Source organism: Hyla sarda, chromosome 3, assembly GCF_029499605.1.
Source record: "Hyla sarda isolate aHylSar1 chromosome 3, aHylSar1.hap1, whole genome shotgun sequence".
Classification (NCBI taxonomy): Eukaryota; Metazoa; Chordata; class Amphibia; order Anura; family Hylidae; genus Hyla; species Hyla sarda.
In genome coordinates, this window is record NC_079191.1 from 27,409,000 (window position 1) to 27,422,326 (window position 13,327).

General features: G+C 41.7%; 1 protein-coding gene and 1 long non-coding RNA gene across 2 annotated transcripts in view; one reads left to right on the top strand and one right to left on the bottom strand.

Annotated features, from left to right (window-relative positions):
* The window catches only part of LOC130361215 (cytochrome P450 2K6-like), a 128,263-nt gene that overhangs the window by 45,112 nt on the left and 69,824 nt on the right, over nt 1–13,327 (bottom strand). The gene's annotated exons all lie outside the window — the stretch shown is intronic.
* Nucleotides 9,905–13,327, top strand: part of LOC130361217 (uncharacterized) — a 68,336-nt gene continuing 64,913 nt past the window's right edge. The window contains exon 1 of the long non-coding RNA XR_008890913.1: nt 9,905–9,944. This is a non-coding gene — a long non-coding RNA (uncharacterized LOC130361217). The remainder of the gene's footprint in view (nt 9,945–13,327) is intronic.

The window sequence follows — 13,327 nt, forward strand, 5'->3', positions numbered from 1 at the left end:
TATTCAAGTTCCTTGTTAATTATACTTTTTTTTTCTCATTTAATCTGGGAAGCTCAATTTTTCCAAAAAAAAACGTTTCAATTCCTTGTTTGTACATTTGGTTTCTGTTTCATATACAGTACAGACCAAAAGTTTGGACACACCTTCTCATTCAGAGTTTTCTTTATTTTCATGACTATGAAAATTGTAGATTCCCACTGAAGGCATCAAAACTATGAATTAACACATGTGGAATTATATACATAACAAAAAAGTGTGAAACAACTGAAAATATGTCATATTCTAGGTTCTAGCCCCCTTTTGCTTTCATTACTGCTTTGCACACTCTTGGCATTCTCTTCATGAGCTGTAGTCACCTGAAATGGTCTTCCAACAGTCTTGAAGGAGTTCCCATGATGCTTAGCACTTGTTGGCCCTTTTTACTTCACTTTGCGGTCCAGCTCACCCCAAACCATCTCGATTGGGTTCAGTCCGGTGACTGTGGAGGCCAGGTAATCTGGCGCATCACACCCCATCACTCTCCTTCTTGGTCATATAGCCCTTACACAGCCTGGAGGTGTTTGGGGTCATTGTCGTGTTGAAAAATAAATGATGGTCCAACTAAAACCAAACCGGATGGAATAGCATGCCACTGCAAGATGCTGTGGTAGCCATGCTGGTTCAGTATGCCTTCAATTGTGAATAAATCTCCAACATTGTCACCAGCAAAGCACCATCACACCTCCTCCTCCACATCATCACACCTCCTCCTCCACACCAGCACACTAGGGAGTGAAAACCATTTCAGGTGACTACCTCTTGAAGCTCAACAAGAGAATGCCAAGAGTGTGTAAAGCAGTAATCAAAGCAAAAGGTGGCTACTTTGAAGAACCTAGAATATGACATATTTTAGTTGTTTCAAATTTTTTGTTATGTATATAATTCCACATGTGTTAATTCATAGTTTTGATGCCTTCAGTGTGAATCTACAATTTTCATAGTCATGAAAATAAAGAAAACTCTGAATGAGAAGGTGTGTCCAAACTTTTGGTCTGTACTGTATATTCTGGAAGAACTCAAGGAAACTTTCCTCAATCTCTTCTTCTGTAGTTTTTAATGCATGATCTTTACCCCTAACAGATTTAATAAAATTATATTCTTGCTGACTTTTAACAATTTACGCTAACATTTTGTTAGGCCGTCCGCTGTCAAAATATTGCCTTTGTCTCTGAAATAACATTGTGTTACAGTCACGACCGTAAATGTTGGCACCCCTCAAATTGTTCAAGAAAATGAAGTATTTCTCACAGAAAAGCATTGCAGTAACACATGTTTTGCTATACACATGTTTATTCCCCTTGTGTGTATTGGAACTAAACCAAAAAAGTGAGGAAAAAAAAGCAAATTGGACATAATGTCACCAAACTCCAAAAATGGGCTGGACAAAATTATTGGCACCCTTTCAAAATAGTGGATTTCAAGATTGTTTCAAGCATGTGATGCTCCCTTAAACTCACCTGGGGCAAGTAACAGGTGTGGGCAATATAAAAATCACACCTGAAAGCAGATAAAAAGGAGAGAAGTTCACTTAGTCTTGACATTGTGTGTCTGTGTGTGCCACACTAAGCATGCACAACAGAAAGAGCAGATGACAACTGTCTGAGGACCTGAGAACCAAAATTGTGGAAAAATGTCAACAATCTCAAGGTTACCAGTCCATCTCCAGAGATCTAGATTTTCCTTTGTCCACAGTGTGCAACATTGTCAAGAAGTTTGCAACCCATTGCACTGTAGTTAATCTCCCCGGGCGTGGATGTAAGAGAAAAATTGATGAATGGTGTCGAAGCAGGATAGTTCAGATGGTGGATAAGCAGCCCCAAACAAGTTCTAAAGATATTCAAGCTATCCTCCAGGCTCTCATTAGTGTCAGCGCGAACTATCTGTCGACATTTAAATAAAATGAAACGCTATGGCAGGAGACCCAGGAGGACTACATTTTGCCAAAATGAACTTAAGTAAGCCAAAATCCTTCTGGAAAAATGTCGTGGACAGATGAGACCAAGATAGAGCTTTTTGGTAAAGCACATCATTCTACTGTTTAACGAAAACGGAATGAGGCCTACAAAGAAAAGAACACAGTACCTATAGTGAAATATGGTGGAGGTTCAATGATGTTTTGTGGTTGTTTTGCTGCCTCTGGCACTGGGTGCCTTGAATGTGTACAAGGCATCATGAAATCTGAGGATTACCAACGGATTTTGGCTCGCACTGTTCAGCTCAGTCTCAGAAAGCTGGGTTTGCTGGGCTTGGCGGGTGCTGCAGGGAGATCGCGGGGAGTCTCAACAGCGGGCCCCCCACGATCAGACATCTTATCCCCTATACTTTGGATAGGGAATAAAATGTTTTTGCCCGAAATACCCCTTTAAAATCACCACATATGTAAAGTTTATATTGATCTTCATCTTTTAAGAAGTCTACCAGGGATATCAGTACCTGACTAGAGAAAGAGGGAGGGATGTACACAAAAACCAGCACCACACACATAGTTCCAAGGGTGCCCTCTAAAAATTCATACCTGCCCCTTTCATCTATTCTCTTTGACATCAAAATCAACCCCATAGTGCATAAAGACTGAAACTCCAGAGGAGTAGTTAGACCCATATGAATGATATGTTTTTACTGCCCACCTCTTTTGTACAAGATGGAAGAATCTTTTAATGGTAAGCCAATAGCGTAGCTTACATTTTGCGAGATGTAGCACATCCTTATATTCATAGATAATGAACAAGCAATACATGTCATTGATCGTTGGATCTTACCTCTTGAAATGATAAGTAAGGCTTTTCAATATTAAGATTAAAAATATTTCCGATTATCGGCCATGGTTTTGGACCAGGAGGATAATTCTTATGAACTTGTCCCTTTTCTTTGTATAAAACAGTTCCCAAAAAAATACATGTTATGATGAATATAAGAACTGTGACTGGATCAAGGGGCAACATGTCTCCAGAGGAACCTGTGGAGGAGAAATAAGAGTCATAAATTGTTTTCTAATGTTTATAGCTGAAGGTCATGTGTTTTCTTAAACATTGATGATTGATTTTGTATATAGAATTGCCAGTTTTGACACAACAACCTTTCTCCCACATAATATACAAATTGCCAAGGATCAACAAACCTCCACACGAGTATTTTCAACCAATTCAATGCTAAGTAAATTCTTTAGAAAGTTCTAAGAATAATTCCTTCATTTATATATCACTCACATATTCTGTAGTGCTGTACTCGATTGGGGCTTACAATCTAAATTCCAAATTAACCTATCAGTATGTTTTGGATTGTGAGAGGAAACCGGAATACCCAGAGGAAACCCACACAGACAGGAGTTATGGCTATAACTATTACATGTATGCCCATAAACCAAATGATAAAACACCAAAAATGTTTTTATGTTCACCCTGTGTATAGAAAAATTCTGCAGATTATGATGCTGCAGTATATGTATATGCAGTTTTTCAGGGCAACCCTTAAAGGGGTACTCCGCCCCTAGATATCTTATCCCCTATCCAAAGGATAGGGGACAAGATGTCAGATCACCAGGGTCCCGCTGCTGGGGACACCCTGGATCTACCATGCAGCACCCACCTGTAGTGGCTTCCGCTGGAGGTCCTCAGGCTGAGCCCATCTGGACCACTGGGACGGAAGATAGTGATGTCACGACTCCGCCCCCGTGTGACGTCACACCCCGCCCCTCAATGCAAGTCTATAGGAGGGGGCGTGACATCTGGATAGGGGATAAGATGTCTAGGGGCGAAGTACCCCTTTAAGGCTGGGTGCCGAATGAGCCCTGTCAAACAAGACGTTATAGCACTATGGTTATTTATTGATTAGTATGGATACTGTGAATTGAAAACATTGATTTGTCATCATGTTCATGCTCTTTATTGCTTTCATACCAATTTCTGGCAGGTAGATAAGGAGTACCCCACCTCTCTTTTACTCAAACACACATACATGGGGCCACACTCAGCCTCATTATTTAAAATGCTGCCATCTACTGGGTAACATGTAAAACTGTAGACTATATGTATTAGAATGGCCATAGACATGTACAGTAGAAAGTTCTTGAGTTAAAGTGGAGTTTGAGAGAGTTGTAAGGAGAGTGTATGTCTAGCTAGCTTTTTCTGCTGCGTTCCCATAGGGAATAAAGCCTAGTTAAACTAAAGAAATCCAGGACTGCTTGGGGTCCTTCTGGCTTCTGCAAAGAGCCTCAAATATGCTGGATTGATTTTCCTAGTCTAACCTGAGGAGGGCACCGAGAGTTTAGAAAAGAGGGATAGAAGAATTATTATAGCTTCTGCTACTTCAACATCAAATTTCATTTCTCCTGCTAAGAGACCAGTGTCATCCTGTGGAGAGATGTTTATTTACAGTTTGGGCTGATAGCCAGGCCTAGGGACCATCTATGAGTACCTATTTCTAAGGACACCCTGGGAGACAGCCCAAGTGATAACTGGGGAAGTTACAGACAATATGGCAGAATACACATCGCTCACAAAGCATTCAGTTATTTTGGAAGAATCCATGGCCACCCAACAACCTTAGACTACAGCAGCAGGGAGAGGGGTACCGGGACATTGGAATTTTTTTGTGCAAATACTTGAAAGTTTTTCAATTATTCTAAAAAAAAATATATAAAAATGTTTATAATAAATCCAGCACAGGTGTATTGCAATCTGGCACTGCTCTTGTCAGCTTGTAGTCAATCAACTTATAACCTGTAGGACAGGGTTCGTGGTATATGTGGTAATATGCCCTTGTGGGTGCTATTACATTGGGAATACAGCCAGGAAGCTCTTTATTACAATCCGAGAGCATTTTTATTCTATTAAATCTGGTAAAGTAGAGCAGAGGCTTATATCCCATGTAATAGAAACACACGGAGCAGACACGTCTGTGGTGAAATTCGCAGGACTCGAAAGGGTTAATACACCTAAGAAAGGAGGAGACAGGAATAAAATCTTATTGCAAAAAGAAGCTAAATTAATATTGGAACTTGACCCATTGGGACCGATGGGTCTCAGTGATAGGAATGACTTTAGCTTGTTTTTATAATGTTTTTATATTCACTGTTACTGTTGAAGTCACTAGCACTTATATGGTTAATTGTGTGCAGAAGTATTTATACGCCCCTCAGTGACGTAATCATGTGTGCTGAGGACCGAGGAAGTGTCGGCAGACACCAAATCGTGATCGTCTCCTTTCTTTACCCCCCCCCCCCCCCCTCCGTTGTATGTCTATCTCTCTTCCCTAAATGGGAGTAATCGAAAATAAAGAAAGAAGTTTGCAGTAGGACATTTTCCCCCAGGAAGGTGTCCTAGATGTGGGACCTCCACCTGTCAGACATTTAGATATTCTATAAATGTCCAAGAAGCAAAATACATAAATAACACGTGAAGAATTACTGCAGACTGCTAATGTACGTTCTGTCCTGGTTACATTGTAAGTCTACAATAAAGAGAATATAAAAGAATAATAAAGTCTGGTCTTACTTGTAGTCCTATAGTGTGGACTGTACAGGGACACCACACACTGATCCCGTCTTCTCTATTCTGTCCTCTGCACTTGGTTGACTTCTATACCTGTGTAGCCGCCTACAACACCGGTAGCTCTACCCAGTTTTAACCCCTTGGATACTGTTTAGTCAGCAACTACTAATATAAAAAAATATAATAATATCAGAAAAACTAATATAAGAAAAACTCTGCTCACCTTCATCTGTATACTTTTATGCAACTCTCCAATCTGTCCTACTCACACATAATTACATTACATAGGTGGAAAAAAACGTACGTCCATTGAATCATGCCAAAAAAAAAAAAAAACAGTCAGCTCACCTATAGCTTATATAAACTACATACATCAGCATGGAGGTCAGGGTAGAGTGCATGACAGCAATAGGAAAACATTGAGGAGGATTTATCATTGTCTGTAGTACAGTGGTCCCTCATTATACGATGGTAATTCGTTCCAAACGACCCATCGTTTGTCGAACCCATCGTATGTTGAGGGATCCGTGCAATGTAAAGTATAGGAAGCTGTACTCACCTGTCCCCGCCGCTCCGGACCAGGTCTACACCGCTCCCGATTCTGTCCCAGGGGCTCCCGATGCTGTCCCGCTGCTCCGGTGTCTTCTTCGGGATCCTCTGGCTTCTTCCGCATCTCCTCCGGTGTCGGGGCCTCGCTTTCTGGTGAAGTTATTACGCTGCTGCGCCGGTGCGGCGTGCGAAGTGACATAATAACGACGCCGGAAAGCGAGGCCCGGACCCTGGAGAAGATGCGCAAGACACCGGAGGATCGCAAAGTGGACCCGAAGCAGCGGGAATAGGTAAGCGAACCTGTCCGGGATGGTTAAACTGCTATCCGACAGCAGCTTAAGCATTTTGCGCTGTCGGATAGCAGTTAATGCGATGGCCAATGCGATGTCGGGACCATCGTAGGTCGGGGGGTTACTGTATTTGTTTTTGCTTGTGTGACGAGAGGCATTGTGTGCAATTTATACTGTCCAACTGTATCTGCTGCATTAAGCTACTGACTATAGCGCCATCTCACTGGTCTCTTGTCAGTCACCTAACAGTACTATTCTTATGCCATTCACTAGTATACTACTACTACTACTCCTATCAGTCACCAGTATACTACTACTCCTATGTCAGTCACCAGTATACTACTACTCCTATCAGTCACCAGTATACTACTACTCCTATCAGTCACCAGTATACTACTACTCCTATGTCAGTCACCAGTATACTACTACTCCTATCAGTCACCAGTATACTACTACTCCTATGTCAGTCACCAGTATACTACTACTCCTATGTCAGTCACCAGTATACTACTACTCCTATGTAAGTCACCAGTATACTACTACTCCTATGTCAGTCACCAGTATACTACTACTCCTATGTCAGTCACCAGTATACTGCTACTCCTATGTCAGTCACCAGTATACTACTACTACTCCTATGTCAGTCACCAGTATACTACTACTTCTATGTCAGTCACCAGTATACTGCTACTCCTATGTCAGTCACCAGTATACTACTACTCCTATGTCAGTCACCAGTATACTGCTACTCCTATGTCAGTCACCAGTATACTACTACTACTCCTATGTCAGTCACCAGTATACTACTACTCCTATGTCAGTCACCAGTATACTACTACTCCTATGTCAGTCACCAGTATACTACTACTCCTATGTCAGTCACCAGTATACTACTACTCCTATGTCAGTCACCAGTATACTACTACTCCTATGTCAGTCACCAGTATACTGCTACTCCTATGTCAGTCACCAGTATACTACTACTCCTATGTCAGTCACCAGTATACTACTACTCCTATGTCAGTCACCAGTATACTACTACTCCTATGTCAGTCACCAGTATACTACTACTCCTATGTCAGTCACCAGTATACTACTACTCCTGTCAGTCACCAGTATATTACTACTCCTATGTCAGTCACCAGTATACTGCTACTCCTATGTCAGTTACCAGTATACTACTACTCATATGTCAGTCACCAGTATACTGCTACTCCTATGTCAGTCACCAGTATACTGCTACTCCTATGTCAGTCACCAGTATACTACTACTCCTATGTCAGTCACCAGTATACTACTACTCCTATGTCAGTCACCAGTATACTACTACTCCTATGTCTGTCACCAGTATACTACTACTCCTATGTCAGTCACCAGTATACTACTACTCCTATGTCTGTCACCAGTATACTACTACTCCTATGTCTGTCACCAGTATACTACTACTCCTATGTCAGTCACCAGTATACTACTACTCCTATGTCTGTCGCCAGTATACTACTACTCCTATGTCAGTCTCCAGTATACTACTACTCCTATGTCAGTCACCAGTATACTGCTACTCCTATGTCAGTCACCAGTATACTACTACTCCTATGTCAGTCACCAGTATACTACTACTCCTATGTAAGTCACCAGTATACCACTACTCCTATGTCAGTCACCAGTATACTACTACTCCTATGTCAGTCACCAGTATACTACTACTCCTATGTCAGTCACCAGTATACTACTACTCCTATGTCAGTCACCAGTATACTACTACTCCTATGTCAGTCACCAGTATACTACTACTCCTATGTCAGTCACCAGTATACTACTACTCCTATGTCTGTCACCAGTATACTACTACTCCTATGTCAGTCACCAGTATACTACTACTCCTATCAGTCACCAGTATACTACTACTCCTATGTCAGTCACCAGTATACTACTACTCCTATCAGTCACCAGTATACTACTACTCCTATGTCAGTCTCCAGTATACTGCTACTCCTATGTCTGTCACCAGTATACTACTACTCCTATGTCAGTCACCAGTATACTACTACTTCTATGTCAGTCACCAGTATACTACTAATCCTATGTCAGTCACCAGTATACTACTACTTCTATGTCAGTCATCAGTATATTACTACTCCTATGTCAGTCACCAGTATACTACTACTCCTATGTCAGTCACCAGTATACTACTACTCCTATGTCAGTCATCAGTATACTACTACTCCAATGTCAGTCACCAGTATACTACTACTACTCCTATCAGTCACCAGTATACTACTACTCCTATGTCAGTCACCAGTATACTACTACTCCTATGTCAGTCACCAGTATACTACTAATCCTATGTCAGTCACCAGTATACTACTACTCCTATGTCAGTCACCAGTATACTACTAATCCTATGTCAGTCACCAGTATACTACTACTACTATGTCTGTCGCCAGTATACTACTACTCCAATGTCAGTCACCAGTATACTACTACTTCTATGTCAGTCACCAGTATACTACTAATCCTATGTCAGTCACCAGTATATTACTACTCCAATGTCAGTCACCAGTATACTACTACTCCTATGTCAGTCACCAGTATACTACTACTCCTATGTCAGTCACCAGTATACTACTACTCCTATGTCAGTCACCAGTATACTACTACTCCTATGTCAGTCACCAGTATACTACTACTCCTATGTCAGTCACCAGTATACTGCTACTCCTATGTCAGTCACCAGTATACTACTACTTCTATGTCAGTCACCAGTATACTGCTACTCCTATGTCAGTCACCAGTATACTACTACTCCTATCAGTCACCAGTATACTACTACTCCTATGTCAGTCACCAGTATACTACTACTCCTATGTCAGTCACCAGTATACTACTACTCCTATGTCAGTCACCAGTATACTACTACTCCTATGTCAGTCACCAGTATACTACTACTCCTATGTCTGTCACCAGTATACTACTACTCCTATCAGTCACTAGTATACTACTACTCCTATGTCAGTCACCAGTATACTACTACTCCTATGTCAGTCACCAGTATACTACTATGTCAGTCACCAGTATACTACTACTCCTATGTCAGTCACCAGTATACTACTACTCCTATGTCAGTCACCAGTATACTACTACTCCTATGTCTGTCACCAGCAGGGCTTTGTAAACTAAGGGCAAGCAGCGATCTGTGCGCTGAGGACAAGCAGGGCTCTATGCACCAGGGGTGGACTGACAGGTCGGGCAGTGGGGCACTGCCTGTGGGCCCGGGGCTGAAGAGGGCCTGCCACTGCCTGATCTTTTATTTTTACTTTTGATGTCAGCCCAAATCGGCCTGCAGTCAGGGGCCCACACAAAATTAAGATTACAAGAAGCAGCAGAGTTTAACTCTATCTGTGTCCCTTAGGGCAGGGATGGAGTTAAACTCTGCTGCTTCTTATATGGTTGGCCCTTTAAGAAAAAAAAAAAAAAAAAAGTTCCTGCCGCACGCTGGGGATATCTGCTATCTGCTCTCCTCTGTTCACTGCCCACCTGGAAGGTCGGTAGGGGGAGTAAAGGCTATCATCTCCCTGTAAGTAAATGCCTCATCAGTCTCTGCATGTGAGGAAAGGGTGTGTATGTGTGTGTATATATATATAAAGTGGCATTGAGGCAGGATTAAGGGCAATGAAAGGGTGTTTTTCCCAGTCCTTTATCCTAGGGGAGCCAGCAGAGATGCTGATCAGGTGCCTAATTATTGAGGCTAGCAGAAGTGTGGGAAGTCTGTATATAAGGAAAGGAAGCAGAATAGTCTGTATTCTCCCCATCTCACCAGAAGACAGCAAGGTGGCTATAAAGGGGGGGAGGCAGGGGTCCCTGTAAGGAGCACACAGCCGGGTGCTATGAGAGACCCCCACCAGTGAAGTGGATAGACAAGGGGTATTCTGACTCCGATTGTTGTGATAGCGATCTAGCCCTAGTAAGAACTCTATGCCTGGCCTGTATAAGCAGATATGTCCTTCATACAAGGATATACTGGCGAATGTCTCAATTTTATCATCAGTGTTGAGGGATTAGCCAATGCCATTGTATACATCTACCACAGTAGTGCACCCATATTCCTGTATTGTATTATTCTATTTGTTACACATCCACACCGTTTATCTGGTGTAGGATTCTATTGTGGCACTTGTAGTCCGCTGCAGGCATCCTCTATTGTATGCATTTTTATGCTGGGGATCGCCCCTAGCAACGAACTACAAGGGCAGGATCTGCTCCCCCAGTATAAATGCACAATTGCATTTGGGGTTGAGCACCTCCAGCCATTTGAGACCACGTTTTCTGTTGTTTGTTTAAGCAGATATAACCATTGCGGACAATCCTTATCAGATAGCCGAACTCACCTATGCCGTTTTTATCCACAAGCTGGTTTATTCTGTACATGAATCAACGGAATACAGCAGAATTAATGGATTTCAGTATTATGTGGTCAAAAGATGATACTTTTTTTTAGCTTAGCAAGCAGAATACATGTGTCCCTGTTCCATTTGGTAGGAAAGGAAAATAAGCAAAGGCAAAGGAAATGTGTCATAGCTCCCAGGAAGGGAAACATGAAAAACAAGTGCATTACCAAAAAAGGCCACAAGCAATAACTAACCATAGAAAAATCCATAGGACATAAATCAGAGAATAAACTATGTAAATTACCATCTACAATAATGAGAATATTAACTGTGTAACAGCATACTCCTCATCTGGCATTGTAAATGTCACTGTTTTCACCATAACGGTAGTAATACAATTGTAAATAAAAAACTGTGCAATTTGCTTTGATGTCTTGGAAACCTGGAAGACATGAAGGAGAACATGTAGATAATGTAACAACTATAATTTAAGACTTCAAGTTGTAACAATAAAGTTCAAGACTCTTCCTTCTTGAAGTCAAAGGTAGGATCCAGCAGCATACGCAAGCAAGTTCATTCTCCAAAGGGCAAAAGCAAAATAAGTTCTGTGATAGGTCTGATGAAAGTCTTTACAGTCCCTTGTCTTGCAACTTTCACCTCCACCTTGTGTACCTTACCGTCATCACTAGGAACACTCTTTATAATAAGTCCCATGGGCCACTCGATTCTTTCGGCTTGTTGATCCTTGAGCATACAAGATCTCCAATTGTTGTGTTAGGGTTCAGGCGTTGCCATTTCTTGCATCCTTGCAGAGTAGAAAGATACTCCATCTTCCAACGATTCCAGAAGCAGTTGGCGAGGTGTTGTACTCGCTTCCACTGGTCATTGCACAGATTTCCTGATTTAAAGTTTCCAGGTGGAACAGGAATGGACCCAAGCTTCTGGGTTAGCAGAGTAGCTGGGTTAAGGATAGTTTTGGTCTCTGGATCTGTAGACACAGGAACAAGAGGCCTCTGCCATGAAGGTGGTTAGAACCTTGTGGGTAAGTCTTGTGGAATTCGAGTCCATAAGCATAGAGTCCAGTATTTTATGGGTGATGCCTATCATTCTCTCCCATGAGCCACCCATGTGGTAAGAATGAGGAGCATTGAATATCCATGTAAAGCCTTTTTCAGCTAAAAAGTCTTGGATTGGCCTAGAGTTGAGCTGTAACTCTCGACAGGCTCCAACAAAATTAGTACCACAGTCTGATCTTAGTGTCTTGACTGGTCCTCTGATGGCAAGAAATCGTCTTAAAGCATAGATGAGGCTTGAAGCATCAATAGATGCTATTACTTCAATGTGTACTGCTTTCACTCTCATGCAAGTGAACAGCACTGTCCATTGCTATTTGCTTGGCCACCTCGAGTTCTGCAGGCTGTTATCATCCATGGTCCAAAGACATCCAAACCAACATGAGTGAAGGGTGGGTCAGAATTTAACCTGTCAGCAGACAGGTCTGACATTTTCTGTTGCTGATGTTTACCTCTTAATTTACATAAACACAGTGAACACATCTGTGCAGTGTAGCTGTAATTTGTCTTTTTGCCCGTATAATCCAAAGGCCTGCAGCTCTTATTGCACCTTCCGTGAAGTGTCTTCCTTGCTGCTTAACCTCTTCGTGGTAGTGCCGTATGAGCAGAGTGGTAATGTGATGGTGAGTAGTGATGAGCGGCATAAGCCATATTCGAATTCGCAATATTTCACAAATATATGGATGAATATTTGTCCTATGTTCGCGAATTTCACATATTCGTTAACTTTTTTCCAATGCCAAATTCGTAATTAAATTTGCAAATTGCGCATGCACGATTATATCTTTCAACTAACTACGTTCCTATTGGTTGCTAGGGATGTTGCTTACCTCTGACAATTGTATTTGAATCCCTCTCATTGGCCCACAAGCTAAAAGAAGGGAGAGATCATTGTTCTCTGGAAGTGCCGATATTCGCAAATTTTCGCATATATGAAATATTCACGCTCCACAATGACTTACACAGTAAATAATATTGGAGCCTTCTTTTGGACCACAAGCTGGAAGCAGGGAGGGATGATCACATTTTATTTACAAAGTACACATCATTGTGATGTGTACTGTGAAATAAACAAAATCAATATTCGTCATAACGAATATATATAACGCTATATTCTAAATATTTGGGAAATCGCAAAGTGCCCAAATTTGCTGCAAAAAAAACAATTTGAATATTCACGCTCTACACTAATGGCGGGCAGGTATAATGAGAGGATTCTGTACTTGGTCTCCCAACTTGGCCTTGTTTAAATGCCCACCAACTCTTAACAGGCCATCATTGTCAATGAATGGGTTCAAGTTAGCAATTGGACTGTCTTTTGGAATGTCCCTCTTATCACGGATACATTTAATTTCTGAGCCAAAAACACCCTGCTGTACAATGAATACGCAATGACCATTTCACCTTCAGCAATGTCCTTTGCAGAAAGTAGCTTTTGACACGTGCCATCCTTGACATTGAACATCGGTGGGCTTCGTGTGAAAGCAGCATGCAATGTG